Below are 15,586 nucleotides of genomic sequence, written 5' to 3' on the forward strand. Positions count from 1 at the left end.
GATTGTGGTCACTTTCGACGCTAAAGTCAAGAACTTTGTGCCACAGTTCCATACTGACTAAAATATAGTCTATTACAGATGCGTGGCCCATTCCTCTGTAGGTTGGATGCCCTGGATTGTCCCCCTGAAAGTGCCCATTACAAGCTCTTACAGAAAACAAGTAGGTGAGGGAGATCAACTGTAAAACAAGTGGGGACCATCCCTTTACTGGGTATATATTTGGGGGTGGGACTGACCAGATTTCATCTTCCTCTGTGGTAATCGGTGGGACGCCACTAAGGGGTTCATAGTGGCAGTTAAAATCTCCACCGATCATGAGTACGACATCACCCGGAAGTGAATTCAAGAGGGTGATCAGAGAGTCTAAAGTCTGGGAGGTTCCAGCGTGCCGTACTGGCCGTGAGTAAATATTAATAAGAGCCAGTTTTTGTAATTTGCTATGGGTAGAATACAAGTTAGATCGGGACTATTGGTTTCAAATCTTTTCACCGTGAATCCAAGATGTATGCCTACCCAAATACACAACCCCCCATTCTATGCACAGGGTTAACAGCCCAGGTTTCCTGCAATAGGCAGATCCCATGGAGGTCCACAAATGCGCACCACTCCGGTAGGTCTATTATGGCGGCGAGACCCGCAATGTTCCAGGACAGGACTTTAAGAACCCCCTTCTAGGACATAGGCCTACTCCCCAGATTTACCCGATGCCTCCTACACTCCGGTCTACCCACTTGATTGCTAGACGCACTTAGAGGAGATTCTACCTCTAAATTCGGACTACTGTCAGAGGGTGTAACAGTTTTATCCTTGAGCATTGCTTTGGTGTTTAGACCTACCTCTATCTCCCTCATAACTGGAGACAGAGTTCCCCTATCACTCACACTCACTTCTCTAGGCATTAGCTGTTCTATTGCCCCGGTAAACCCCACTTTGCTTTTAGTCCTTTGCTTTTCTAATAGGGGCAATGGTGAAAGTAGGGGAAGCGATGATGGTCAATCTACCAGGTCCAATACGCTGTACCTTTTGCTTACTGAGAAGCTTAAGACATCCTCATAGCCCCTCCTTCCCCACATACCCTCTCCATTGCACCTGTACTTGCGTTGGGATTGCCATTCATCAAAATTCCCAGGGCGAAGACGGGTAGGGGGGGACATTAGATGGCGGATAAAAATAGCTTAGCTCCATTGTTTGGATATGCACTGTTATCAGGGCCTCTGGTATTGAGCAATTCTGTGGCTACTACACGTTTAGCATAATTATCCATTATCCACATTTGTCACATGATTCAAAGTCTGCTTTATAATCTATAGATGCAGTTTCTATCTCGAATGGATCTAAAGTTACTACTAAAAACATGGCGATATCTGTTCATGCACAGTGAGAAGCTCTTCAAAAAGATCAACTGATCGTCTTTCAGTTATGTATTTCTGTATTTGGTTGTTAAACTAATGCTAATGAAGTGAAATATCTGTCCAGCAGTATTGGGACATTCAAAAATGTCAAAATAATGAAATACTAGTATCAAGAAATGTGCTGCAATATGCCCCATATTTTGCTATTTTTGGCCGCATAATTTATTCAACACTGTTACATAGCTTGGTGATCCTCTGCCGCATAATTTCAGTGCCCTGACTATTATTTAAACACCAAAAATAGTATAAAGTCTTTTTATGCATGTTTTGGCCTGCAGCAAAAAAACATTGGTCCATTCCATGTTAGTCAAGCAGCAACAAAGGTTTAAATATTTTGTATTTGGTATTTTTCAGCTCAAAGTTCTGTGTTATGATCCCAGATTTCATACAGTGTAAACATATGTCCTTTTCGAAATGGAAATGCCTAAATGAGTCACTTGTTCCCCTCTGATGTTATCTTTATTTCGAATTAACGCCATTACATGCTGTGGTTGGAGTTACATAAAGGTGCTTTGTTTTTAAACCGCAGTCAGATTCGTTGAGCTATTCTGTCCTTTCTAGGGCTGGCTAACCTGTAGAAGAGCTTGTGAAGCACCTTCATGATGTTCTAACAAGAAGTTACTTTTCACATTCAAAGTTGTAAAAACAATTTCATAAATTGGACAGACTTAGCTCTACCGAGGCATGTGGTCCCTGAGAGGGCTGCAGTGCTGGTCCTTTTACAAAACTGAGGGCATGAACAGTAAAACAATCATTTGTAAAATACAGTAGGTCTGGCCATGTCACGCTGGTGTGATATATATTTGTTATTGCAAACAAGCGATTCTAAATAAAAAGAAGAAAAAAATCAAAAGATAAATATGATTCTGTCTAACCGTGTCAGCCTTGCACTTTAAATGGTTATTTTCAAAAAAATAAACTATGCATATAATTTGATTGGTTTTAAATCACTATAAATTGACAAAGTTGAAGATAGAGTTTAAGCACAGAGGTTAATAGAAAGACTTAAAAATTACAAAAAGAATAGAGAATGCAATGAAAAAAAATTGCTAAGTATTGGCCAAACTGCTCTGGGATTGAAGGGCACTTCTTTTTAAGCAGATTTGCAAATGGGATCAGAGTAAATGCCATCAGCCACAGTGCAAGAAAGCAGTTGGCTGACGTGAGCTGACCCACTCCCCATTGGTGCACCTGTCATAGGCAATAGCAAAGACATGACAGTTGAACAGACCGGTGGATGAAAAGGGCTGACGTTATGTATGTATTATTTTGATGTTTTCGTTATTATATTTGGGTGGAAAGAATTGGTCCTTAGACCACACCTAAAAAGATGACAGAAAAACCTCATCCGTCCAGAAAGAGCGCCCTTTAATGGGACCGTGGCCTGAACCAGCGCTTTTGCACCGAAATCCATAAGGTCAAGTTCACTTTTTTTCGGCTTCCCTTTCTTTCAAAAGTTATTTTGAAGTGTGTATACCTTTCATACCGTTCTTAAAGAAATATAGTTGTGTCCAGATTGCGACAATTTTCTGACGACTCAAGGGGTGTCCCCACCACGCCAACTAATTCAACAAAGGCCTATGATGATTGCGTACTGCCACCAAATGTGTCGATTTCCTGTCGACTACGCATCTTGTGGAATTTCCGGTCGTGCCTAGCTAGCAACACGCAATGGCGCCTGCCACCCTTTTACCCTACAGCGTGTGGGCGCGAGCCCTGCACGCGCACTGTGCTGCATTACAACACACGCGGAAATGAAAAAAGGCTTCCAAAGAGTTACTGTGCAGGGAATGAAAGTTTTTAAAGAAAGTACCGAACAAAGGCTTTCTGTAGTATCAAAAGGAAAATTTATGCATCGCCTTTGAGTTCAACTTCTCCATTAAAGCTTTTTCCATATAATCTGGGGAGTTCTTATCTTGGTGACTTATGATGTTATGGGGAGGCTCATGCATGGAAAATGTCAATAGAAATAGTAACTCTGTGAGGGAAGGGCCGCCTAATTAGTCCCCATTTAGATTTTATGATGGCTTTGAGATCTGCTCATCCTGACAGTGCGCACTATGGTTACATATTGTTCTAGCCTGAGGGAACCATAGGAAAATCCAGATTTATTGTACCTATCATACCAGCATATTTCATTTGCCATTATGAGCAGCCATCTCGCAATGATGCGGGAGTATTTATTACAGATTAAATTGTAGGACCTGGATGGTTTAGTGAGGTTCTTGAGGTATCATTTATGTCATTAACTGGCTCATTATCAGATCTGCAAATCTCAATCCTTTCCTGCCTTCTGCTTTAAAGAAAGGGGCTGTGCAGAAAGGGCTGCAATACTGCAGTTTGGCAAAATGTATTCTGAAAGGAGGTGCTCCTTATTTGCAATCATGCCTCATTTGTTTAATGTTGAAGTTATCAAATGAAAATTTTTTAATGACCTGCGCTGTCGTGGCTCAGAATGCTGTTAAAAATTAACCCTAGCATTTAATAATTGGCGTATATTAAATGGCTTGCAAAGGCTGTGCATGCAGCTGCGTAGACTACATTTGCACCTCGGATTCCATAGCTATGTCTTTACATCTGATAAAAACCTGTTTAGATGCAAAACAGAAAAACAACGAGGGATATCTCCTTTTTTGCACAAATTAGCCGCAATTCCTTGATGATTAATAACTCCCAGCGGTCACACTATTTGTTTGCTACTGTTGCATATGGCGGGTTTTAACTAAGTTGACAGTTCAATCAGCAGGGCTAATACAAAATTGATTATTTTTTGAAGATAATGGAATATTTCTAAATTTGTCATGCTGATAGGGTTGTGAGCGGGCTAACCCGCACGCAGAGATCTCCTTTCTTGAACCCTCTTCTATTATTTGAATTTATTGTTGTACTCAACTTGTGTGCTCTTCCTCCATGTTGGTATTTGTCCTATTTACTCTCCTATATTGCTTTTTCATAAGAACCAAGGGGATGGCATTTAAGTTGTTGTGTTCTTTGGTATTAAAATGCACTCAATACAAGCACAGGAGTACGTAGAGGAAAGCCGAGCTCACGACACCCATTATCTGGGGAAGAAGTGTCATGCTATTTAATTATCATTCAAGCCTTTCTTGAATTATAAGATTTGGATCTGTCGTAAAAAGGCAAGGCATCACCATTAACAAAAGCATTTTAGTTTGTAGCTCTAAAAAAAACACAAATCATTGCAATGAGCATTACTTAATACTTGCCTTGGTCTATGATAAGATTTTTTTTATATATCTTATAACATATCTGCCGGTCTCAATGTCTCACTATAGTTCAGTGCCCACTGCTTTCTTTTTGTGTATTATGTTCTCCAAAAATACTAGATAATAATATAAAAAAAGATAACGTCCTTTCATTGCAATTAATACGAGCAAATAAAAATGAGAGTTTTAAGTTGCCATTGAGTGAGCCCCACGCATCAGCTTAGCAATGGAAAAGGAGTCAAGGGCAGTTTCGTGTGATTTCTTTGCTACACCTCACGTTGCAGCATTGCGCTAGAAGCTTTCTTAAGTTCTGCATACAAATGTTCTGCAGCGTTCAACAATGCCTTTTTATTTTCTGTTATTTTAAATAATCCAGAAGAGTTACATTGAAAAACGAAACTAAAACTAATAACTAACTTTGGGGTCAATTTTCAGAAGATGTACACAAAGCGTTCTTGTTAATTATATGCACGTCTTTGTTTAATAAATATGTGTGAGGAGTCTTATTCTGTAATGCAGACATATTTGCACTGTTAAAGAGTGTACAGGCACACTTCTGTAATCTGCACTGTTCCTTAAAACAAAATAATTTACCATAACTGCATCAAATCATATTTTTTTCTAAATGGCTCTTTGTTATATACAGTTACTGTTGAACTCTGTATTCCTAATTTACAATATTGTTTGGCAAGAAATGTGTTTTTAATATACATATAATAATACCATTTAACCAAGTTGTAGTGTATAGTGAGATGGCCTTAACAGATATCTGTAAAAAAGCAATGTCAACAGATCGTCTGAATATTTTATTTTTATATTGAGCGATTCTCATGCTTGCACAAAGTTAAAAAAAAGTCATTTGATAACAGCAGCGTATCTTATCTGCCCATTTCAGCCATCTGTTTAATTATTGATGGTTTTCAAAACACACAAAGAAATGTATGTGGAGGTATTTTTGTGGGGTATGTATGTGGATGTCTTAGACTGTTAGGGGCAGATTTATGAAGGCCCTGCGCCGCGGTGCGTCACTTTTTCCCATGTTAAAAGTGACGCACCGGCGGCGCAAGACCTTCATAAATCTGCCCCTTAGTCTGGTAATCCACAGCACATGTTTGGCAGCATAAATCGACACCAAATTCCACAGCTAGCCTGGTAAGGGTATGCATGTCAGTTACATGATGTAAATGACGTAAACACGTGGAGATGGCTTTCGAATTGACAGGGTTTGAGAGATGATGTTCATGTATGGTGTGTAGTTCCAAAATCACTTAAAAGCAGCACATGGTAACTGAACATAGAGCCAATAATTACAGAAAAGTTACCTGCATATTCACGCACTTCCTAAACAACAAGAAGGCATGTTTGATTGGTTTAATGACAATTTGATGTTTTGCGTGTCTGAAATATAACTTACGATGTTTTGATATTTTAGCAGGAGTTAAAAATCATTATTGACGCAACACAACTTCTGGGAATACTAAAGAAAATATGAAGAAGGAATGTTAATGTTAAAGTTAGTGACTAAGAAACATCCTCCAGACAAAGAACAGGTGATGTAAACAAAAACGCAGACAGGTTACGACAACATTGATCAAACACACACACAGAACAATTAGATTATTTCCCAGTGTCCAACACATAACCTCCCCACAAACGAAATCAACACCAACGTACAACTACTCACGGAAGACATAGAATGGGTCAAGAAGAAAGTCAACACTCTTCTATAAACTCTGAAGAAGATTTACACACCCACTATCAAGCACACTGACTCCCCATCTAGCATAAAACTGATCTACAACAACAGACTCACAACTCCGTGAGACAACAAGCTTCACCAGCCAAGATGAACGAACAATCACCTCTCAGAGGAAGAGATAAACTCTCTGTTAATATACTGTCAGCTAGCCTGGCTGATGAGGAGTGATGCCACGAAACTGGTCTCAGGATCCTTGTTTCTGGCCTGGCCCGGCAGGTCGGGCTGGACTGTTCCCATAGAGAACAGGGTCAAGACTTGTTTGCATATAGCTGTGTCTAAACTGAAATGTCATGGGCAGCAAAAAAACGAATCACTTAGGCCCAGGTCTCTGTACTGGGGTGAATGTTTGACATTGATCAGCATTCTGTCCATCAATTGTTCTTTTTGCATTTGTCACTCCGAGTGGGACGGATATGCCCAGACTTGGGTCCCGTGCTCTCCATGCCACTGGAGTTAAGTTAGCCTGGCTGATGAGGGGTGATGCCCTGAAACCAAACCAGTCCCAGGATGCTTGTTTCCGGTCCAGGGAGGACCTGGTCTGGCAGTTCTGGCTTGACTGTTCCCATGTGGAACAGGGTGAAGACGGATTTGCACATGGCTGGGTCTAAACTGAAATGGCATGGGGAGCAAAAAAACAATGGATTTAGCCCAGATCTCTGTCCCAGGGTGGTGAATGTTTGACATTGATCATTATTCTGTTTTTCAATTGTCACCCAGAGTGGGACGGGTACGCCCAGATGTGGGTCCCATGCCCTCCATGCCATTGGAGTCAAGCTAGCCTGGCTGATGAGGGGTGAAGCCCCAAAACCGGTCCCAGGATGCTTGTTTCCGGTCCAGGAAGAACCTGGTCTGTCTGTTCGGGCTGGACTGTTCCCATTGGTAGCAGGGTTACGACAGACCCTGCTCCCCATGCTCTGAAATGGCATGGAGAGCAATAAAAACGAGGAATTTAGGTCCAGATCTCTATACTGTGGAGAATGTATGACAATGATAAGCATTCTGTCCATCAATCATTCTTTTTGAAATATACTATCAGGGAGCACAGAAATTCTCATTTGACACAAAATCCAACATCCCGGTCTTCAAAACATCCAATTTTAGACTAGTCAATTTGTTGCGGAACTTAGAACTAATTGCAATACAATTTCTGTGAGTAGATTGTTATTGAAATGTTTCCGTAGAACATGATGGTGAAAAGTCTACAACTCTATCATGATGCGTTAATCCAATATGGCGGATTTTTCAAAATGGCTGCCCATTATTTGAGATTTAAGGTATAACTGTTTAGATGCCCATGTGTGGTATCATTTTATATGTTTTTAGGGACGGGAAAGTAAAAAATAACATCAAAAATTGTTTCTGATGGCCATAATATCAAATAATCGCGGAATACGTCAGATAGACAAAGTTTCTATAATTTTTTCGTTGACTTATATGACAAAGTGTGAAGGAACGTAAATATTACGATTAACTTTTGAAATAAAAAGTTTGCTATTGTTTGTGTTTTGTTTCGTAACTGTTGTCATTGTTTGTTTTTATGTTAATCAAAAATGTTTCATTCACGTGTTACAGGTTCTTGCGAGTTGCTGTGAGATACAGTGAAAATGGATGTAGAAAAGTGTTTCATTTGTGATGTGGTGTTTCAAGAAGATGACGATGTATCTGTACTCACTGAAAGAGGGGTGACTGGAATTCAAAAAGCATGCAAGGAGAGAAAAATATCAAAGTTTCACGTTTGTGTTGGGCAGAAAGTTCACAAGAAATGTAGAGCGTGTTTTGTTAACTTGAAACCTCTGTCCCTGGAGAAAGAAACAGATCCCACAACTTCTCGTGTTCTGTGGTCGTGTGAAACCCCGTTTGATTTTAGATTTTTTTTTCTGTGGTAGTTAAGTTTATACTTCAGGGAGAGGAAAAAAAATGCGTGGTTTAATGCACGAACAGTTGAATTCAAATCATCAGTTTGACAAAAATGCAGCGAATGCAATTATGAATGGGCAGACAAAGTTAAGAGACGTACCCAAAATGTGTCTGATTTACTTACTTTGTAGTAAGTGTAAGCATAGTCGTTTGTAATGGTGCAAAGCTGAGTGTGTTTGGCCCTAGGCAGTGATGTTAATCCTGAACTTGCAGAAGAAATTGGAAATAGAATTCTTAATGAGATGATGGACAAAAGAATCTCTGAGTTCTCTTTCAGAAAAAGCAACCAGGTGAAGGTAATGAAATCAGTTCAATCTGTTAAATTGAAAGAAGAAACCTTTGTTATGGATCCTGAACTATTGTTTCAGCGCTTATTGCCTTGTGCTCAGACTAGTGGCGTGGATTTGCAGGAGGTGTTTTGTTATGAGCTTCGCTCATGCCCAGCTAGTTTATTTAATAAGCATGGACTTATGAGGGAATCTGGGAAGTCGCAGCTTGCCAATCATATTAAAGAGCAAGTACCATCCATTGCTAACATGCCCGAAAATATGCAGTTCATCATTGATGGTGGGTGGTTACTACATCGCCTTCCTTGGAGTCCGAATCAGACATTCCATGAGCTGCTTTGTGCCTATGAGAGATATGTGCTAACAAAGTATGGCCAGGCAATAATAGTATTCAATGGATATGGAGATATGTTTTCTACAAAATCAGAAGCCCATCTAAAAAGAAACCGAGGTATTGTAGGACCTAAAGTAAATTTCATAACTTCTACCTCCATACCCATCCAGAAACAATTATTTCTGAGTAATAATGAAAATAAACAAGCCTTCATTGATCAATTATCGCAAAAGTTACAAGAAGCTGGGTGTAAAACAAAGCAAGCTCATAGTGATGCAGACTTCATGTTCGTTTTGGAGGCTATTGAGTCGGCCAAAACTCATCCTACAGCCATTGTTGGCGAGGACACCGATCTTCTCATACTACTCCATCATTTTCAAGAAAACCAATTTGATATTTTCCTTTTCCCAGAACCCAAGAAATCTTCCAAAAACATAACTGTGTATGATATTAGGAAATTAAAAGCTTTAGGTAATGACGTCTGCTCTCACATCTTATTTGCTCATGCCGTATTAGGATGTGATACCACCTCCAAACCATTTGGATTAGGAAAACATGACTCCATAAAGTTTTTTTTTATAAATCTTTTTATTAGCATTTCAAAATAGTGCAATATAAACATAGTGAAACCATCAATAAACAGGTCATCACACTACTGCATTCATCATTCAAGTGGAAAAATTGCATAGCTATATATATAACGTAAGGCACATCTGCTACAGTAATCAATCATGAGGACATAGTTACATCACTTTCCTGTACGGCAGGGTTGGCATTTAAATACTCCGTTAGATATTTCCAATAGTCTTTTGGCCTGGACCGGGCTGGCAACTCCTCTTCATATGTTCTCAATGTATCTTGACAATGGGACATGTCTATAATCCATTGCCCAACCGTCGGTGCCAATCTACTCTCCCAACTCATAGAAACTCTTCTCTTGGCAAGTAGCAGCGCTACCGCACAGAATTTTTGTCTTGTCACCTTAACATTATGCAAAAGCCCCAGCAGACATACACGGATACTGCGAGTGATGACAGTGCCCACCATTTCTGTTAATGTGTTAGTCACCTTTTTCCAGTATTCCTGCACCTTCAGGCAACACCACGCTAAATGTATGAAGTCAGCTTGATCAGCTCCACAATGTTTGCAACGTGCAGCTGGCCGCAGCCCATACCTACAGAGTTTCATAGGTGTATAATATGCTTGGTGTAGGTACTTGAAGAGGATAATCCTCAAATTACCGTTAGGTGTCATCAGTTTGATCAAAATGCAGGCAGTCTGCCAATCGTTCTCTGTGAGTGGATTTTCTAATACTGAGCTCCATCTGTCCCTGGCCTTGTGGGTGTCCTAGTTTAGCTCATCCTGTGCTACTGTGTATAAGTGGGACACCAAATGTGTGATGTTCTGGGAGGTCAATATGAGCTGCAGGGAGTCAAGCTGTACTGGTTCGTTTGGATAACAAGGATATCATTTCTTAATGGCTTCCTGCAATCTATAGAAGGTGAAACGGAACATTAGTGACTGATTCTGTATAAATGCTAAGTCCTGCGCCGTTTTAAAAGTCCCGTTATGATATAGGTCTCCCTGTGTATCCAATCCAACCTGTCGCAACAGTCCCATACCCACCTCCTCATTCGTAACCGACAGTGCAGGATGGGAATGCAGTGGGAGAGCCGGAGCATAAAGTGTCAGCTTACATGCCATTTGTCCTAAGCGGCACCATGCGTCGTTGGTAGCATCTATCGTGTTAATGTCTTTCGCATGTAACGGCAGTCGCTTATGACTAATTATTGCTGTTGGTGGTATTGGCAAGGCGCCCCCCTCCTCCACCGCCGTGTGTGTTAAGTATGGGACGTTATGATACCAGTACGACGCATATTGTGCCTGGGCACATAGGCAGTACAGGAAGAAGTCAGGCACGCATATTCCCCCTTTCGAGTACGGTAACGTCAAAGTTTTCAGTTCCACACATGCTTGCCTGCCTGCCCATATCAACCTGAGCACCATTGAGGATATTCTTTTGAAAACTACCTTCGGAGGGAGGATGGGGATATAATTAAAAAGATAGAGGAGTTTGGGAAGTATTACCATTTTAACAATCGCTATGCGGTCAGCCAGTGACAGCGGGAGCTGTATCCAATGGCTTACTTTATCTTCCAATGTAGCGATCACTCTCCCATAGTTCATTCTGATAACAAGTTCCGGGTCTCTGTGGAACCATACTCCGGGATATTTATTGGAATAAGTCTGCCATTCCAACGGGAATTCAGTGGTGTGTGAAATTGTGGTGTCAGTGAGTGAAATGATGGAGGATTTGTCCCAGTTTATTTGGAGACCCGAATGCCCGCCAAATTTAATATACTCACGCAGTAATGGCGACAAGTGTCTCTCAGGATCTCGCACATACAAAAGCATGTCGTCTGCGTACAATGAGATGTGTAGTGGTCTGCTGGGAAACTGCAGCGCGGACGGGTGATGGTGCTGCCTGACTTTGCAGGCAAGCGGCTCTAGCGCAAGAGCAAATAACAGGGGGGAGAGTGGACATCCCTGTCTAGTCCCACGTTCTATGTTGAAGGCATCCGATACACAACCATTTACTCTAATTCTGGCCACTGGGTTCGGGTAGATGAGCTTAATCCATTGCGTGAATAGTGGGGGGAAACCCATTCTATTGAGTATCGTGATGAGATACGACCATTCAATGGAATCGAATGCCTTAGCGGCATCTAACATGACTGCTATCGCTTTGGTACTTGGGATCAGGTAAGGAGACAGCGCAAAGAGCGTCTGGGTATTGTGCGAGGTGGCTCTAGATGGTATGAAGCCAGATTGGTCTGCAAGGACCAAGTTGGTCATGAGGGGTTGCAGTCTCGTAGCAAGAAGTTTGGCTAAAATTTTAGAGTCCACATTTATTAATGATAATGGACGATAAGAATCGCATAATTCAGGATCTTTTGCTGGTTTTAACAGTGCTATCACTACCGCTTCCCTTATCGTTGGTGGGAGTATGCCCTTCTCAAATGCATCTCCATACATCGCTACTAGTCGGGGCGCCAATATATCAGTGAATGCCTTATAAAATTCACATGTAAACCTGTCCGGACCCGGGGCCTTTCCATTGGGTAACGATTTGATTATATCAGATACCTCCTCTACTGTTATTGGAAGTGAGAGATAGGTGCGCTGTGTGTCCGAGAGCCACGCTATGGTCACATCTTTGAGATATTTAAAGATTTCGGCAGGTGTCGTAGTAGGCTGGGATTTGTATAATTTACTGTATGTGGCTATAAAGCCCCTAAGTATGCCCAGTGGGTCTGCACATGTGTCTCCAGTATCGTCCCGAATCTGCAGTAGAGCCTGGGATCCTCTACCCTAGCAGATACTGGAGGCAAGTACCCTGCCGGGTCTGCAAGCCCCGCCAAATGCCCTAGCTTTGTGCCTTTTATGGATATATTTGATCTTGTCTGCTGCATATGATTGATATTCTGTCATTATCTCACGCAGTTTAGCCAGTACAGTGGGATCTTGTGTCTGCTCATATTGACTTTCTAACGTTTTCAGTTGTTTTTCACATCTGTATAGTTGTGTACGGATATCTCTCAAGATCCATGCTGTGGTGCTTATACAAATTCCATGTAATGTGGCCTTAAAGGCTTCCCAAAGAAGGGATGGGTCATCCATGGAGGGTTCGTTTGTATGGAAATAATCCTTAATCGCCTTGTGTATGGTATCCGTGTAAACTGAGTCTGTGAGGGCAGTAGCATTGAACCTCCAGCTAAATGGTGGTGGTGAGTAGCTCGGAATGCGAAGCATCAGCATGATGGGATTATGATCAGAGAGGGTCTTGGGCATATGTTTAATCCCCGTGGTCCATAAAAGGGAGTTGTCAGAGCCTAACCAGTAATCGATACGGGACCAACTATTGTGCGCCGCGGATGTATGTGTTGCTTCTCTAATGTCGGGGTGTCGTACTCTCCATTTGTCTTTTAATTGCAGGTCAGTCATGACATCTAGTATCTTACCCAGTGCTTTTTATCTGTCTCGGTCGTCGCCCCAGACCTGTCCAGTTGATCATCCAGCGCTAAATTTAGATCACCTCCCCATAATAGTGTCCGATCTGAGTCACTGTGTAAATGCTGCCAAACCTCATGATAGAAGTCAGGCGCATCAATATTTGGACCATATGTGTTAATAAGTGCCAGCCGCTGGCCACGTAGTGTCCCCTTAAGTATCAGGTAGCGCTCCTGGCTGTCAGCAATCGTATTTTCAATTTTAAAGTTGGTGCCCTTCTTCACCAGGATCGAGACCCCTCTAGAGTATGTGGAGTATGTTGCATTAAGAATGGATTCCGCCCAACGGCGGCCATTAGTAGAATGAGAATATGACGCTAAGTGAGTCTCTTGGAAGAGTACTATGTCGATATGCCACCTATCCAGGTTTGCGAATAGCTGCCTGATTTTCTTTGGATTTGCAAATCCCCGTATGTTCCATGGGAGTAAATTCAAACGTGATCTGTCCGGTGCGCCCTGGGTTACAGTTGACATTGGTGGCTAAAAACATGTTTACAGAACGTGCGCATGCAGTGTCCCCTTAGGTGAGTAAGACAACATAGTGTGCCTATAATCAGTGCAGCACGAACAAAACTTCCATCTCGAATATCAGTAATGCATATCAAGTGTGACGTCCCTTGAACTAGTTCAACACCCCAGCCCTCCCACCCACCACCCACATCAGCAGCCCAATCCTGCCGAAGCCTTTGTCCCCCACTTCTAGCAATCCAGTAATACATAAACCGTGTGGGGAGCACCCATGTGGGGGTCCGCCTAGGGTACATTACACAATCCAACTAAATGTATGTGGGCAGATCATAATATAATCATATGCAAACATAGCATAAAGTGTATGATAATAGAGTGCATCAAAAGAAAAGACAGTCGCCATAGTGCTTCTAAACTTATCAATGGCATTGTCTAAGGTCTATATGTCTACAGAACCAGTGTGGCTCGCTCCAATATGTATTATAACAACTTGTATTATTAACGATCTCACAAGTCCTGTTACAAAGCGGTGCAGTCAATGAGCCTCAGATTCTAGGACCTTCATCCTATAACACAGTAATACGTGTGTAGGTATAACTCTACTTGAATAATCGAGTGGACTACCCTGATTGGAATGCCGCTGAACAAAGCAGAGAGTAAGTGGAGATCTCGGGGGCTCGCCCCATTAAAGGCATGTAGCGGCCGCAGTATAGTTCAGATAGATCACCTCGCTCATTACATTTACCCAATCAGAAACCGTACAGTTCAGCACTATGCCATTTGTGTTCCAAGTCCGGAGACTACATCAGTGTCACACATACAATGCTTGGTCATGTCCTGATTCACGTGACATTTGACATGTAAACTTACCGCTGAGGCAGAAGTTGACAATATCTTGTGGTATGCTGCGCGACGTCAGCGCAACCAGCAATTGGAACATATACTACCTACTGGCAGGACTCCTCCGCTTGGCAGCATGTGCAGCAGTGGGCAGTCAGTCCGAGTCATGTTGTTGATCGTCTGTTTTACGCTAGTTGCGGTGTTTCCCAATTTTCTTGATGAACTCCTGAGCTGCCTTCGGCATGGAGAGGATCGTTGGCCTGCCATCCCATGTGATCTTCAGGCGTGCAGGATACAGCATTGCATAGTCTATCTGCATGGTTCGTAGTTTCACTTTGACTGCTGCAAACTCCTTGCGCGCCTGCTTTACCGCCATGGTATAGTCAGGGTAGAATTCTAATTAGTTGCCTTGATAGTTTACTTGTTGCTTTTCTCTTGCCATTCGTAAAATACAGTCATGATCACGATAGTTGAGTATACGGGCTACTATGGGCCTTAGTGCTGCCCCTGGAGGCGGGCGAGGCGCTAGTGACCTTTCGGCGCGTTCCACTATGAATAACTGGGACAGGTGCTCTGCACCAAAAACTGCTCGGCACAAGTCCTCCACATACGTTTCCATTCGGCCTGTGTTCGTTGACTCAGGAACGTTATTCGAACGTTATTTCTGCGGGATCTCGCTTCCAAGTCCTCAGCCTTACTTTTAATCACTTCTAGCAGTTTCTCCATCCCGCTAAAATTAGTAGTGGTCGTCTTTGCTTCATCTTCCACCACCGATAGTTGATTCTCAGCTTCATCTAGTCTCTCGCCCTGTCTATCCAGCTTGGTAGCCATGTTGTCTATGCGGCTCGTGAGGTGATCCAGTTTGATCCAGTTTGCCATTGATATCCTAGAGGCTAGTTTGAATCTCTTTAAGGATGGATTGCATGTCGGTGTCTGAGGCCCCTTCTGTCTCCGCTTCAGTGTCCGATTGTGTCGCAGGACCTCGCACAGATCTTCTCGACTCGAAAGACAGTTTTGGTTGCAGTTTATCGGGCTTTCCCATGTTGCGTGATAGCGTCGTCGACTGGTGGTCAGGAGCACTCTTCTGGCGGATATTCAATGCCTATCTGCGTGCCGTTGTACTTTTATTCCCGATAGTATGATATTTTTGGCGTCGAGGCGTCCTGGGCATGTATGGTAGATCTCTTGTTCCACTGGGGTTAAGCAAGGGTTGTGTAGAGCTCGTGACGCCAGCCCGGTTGGTCTTTCTCGTTGGACTAAGTAATTAGGCCA

Source organism: Lissotriton helveticus, chromosome 3_1 (assembly GCF_964261635.1).
Source record: "Lissotriton helveticus chromosome 3_1, aLisHel1.1, whole genome shotgun sequence".
Taxonomy (NCBI): Eukaryota; Metazoa; Chordata; class Amphibia; order Caudata; family Salamandridae; genus Lissotriton; species Lissotriton helveticus.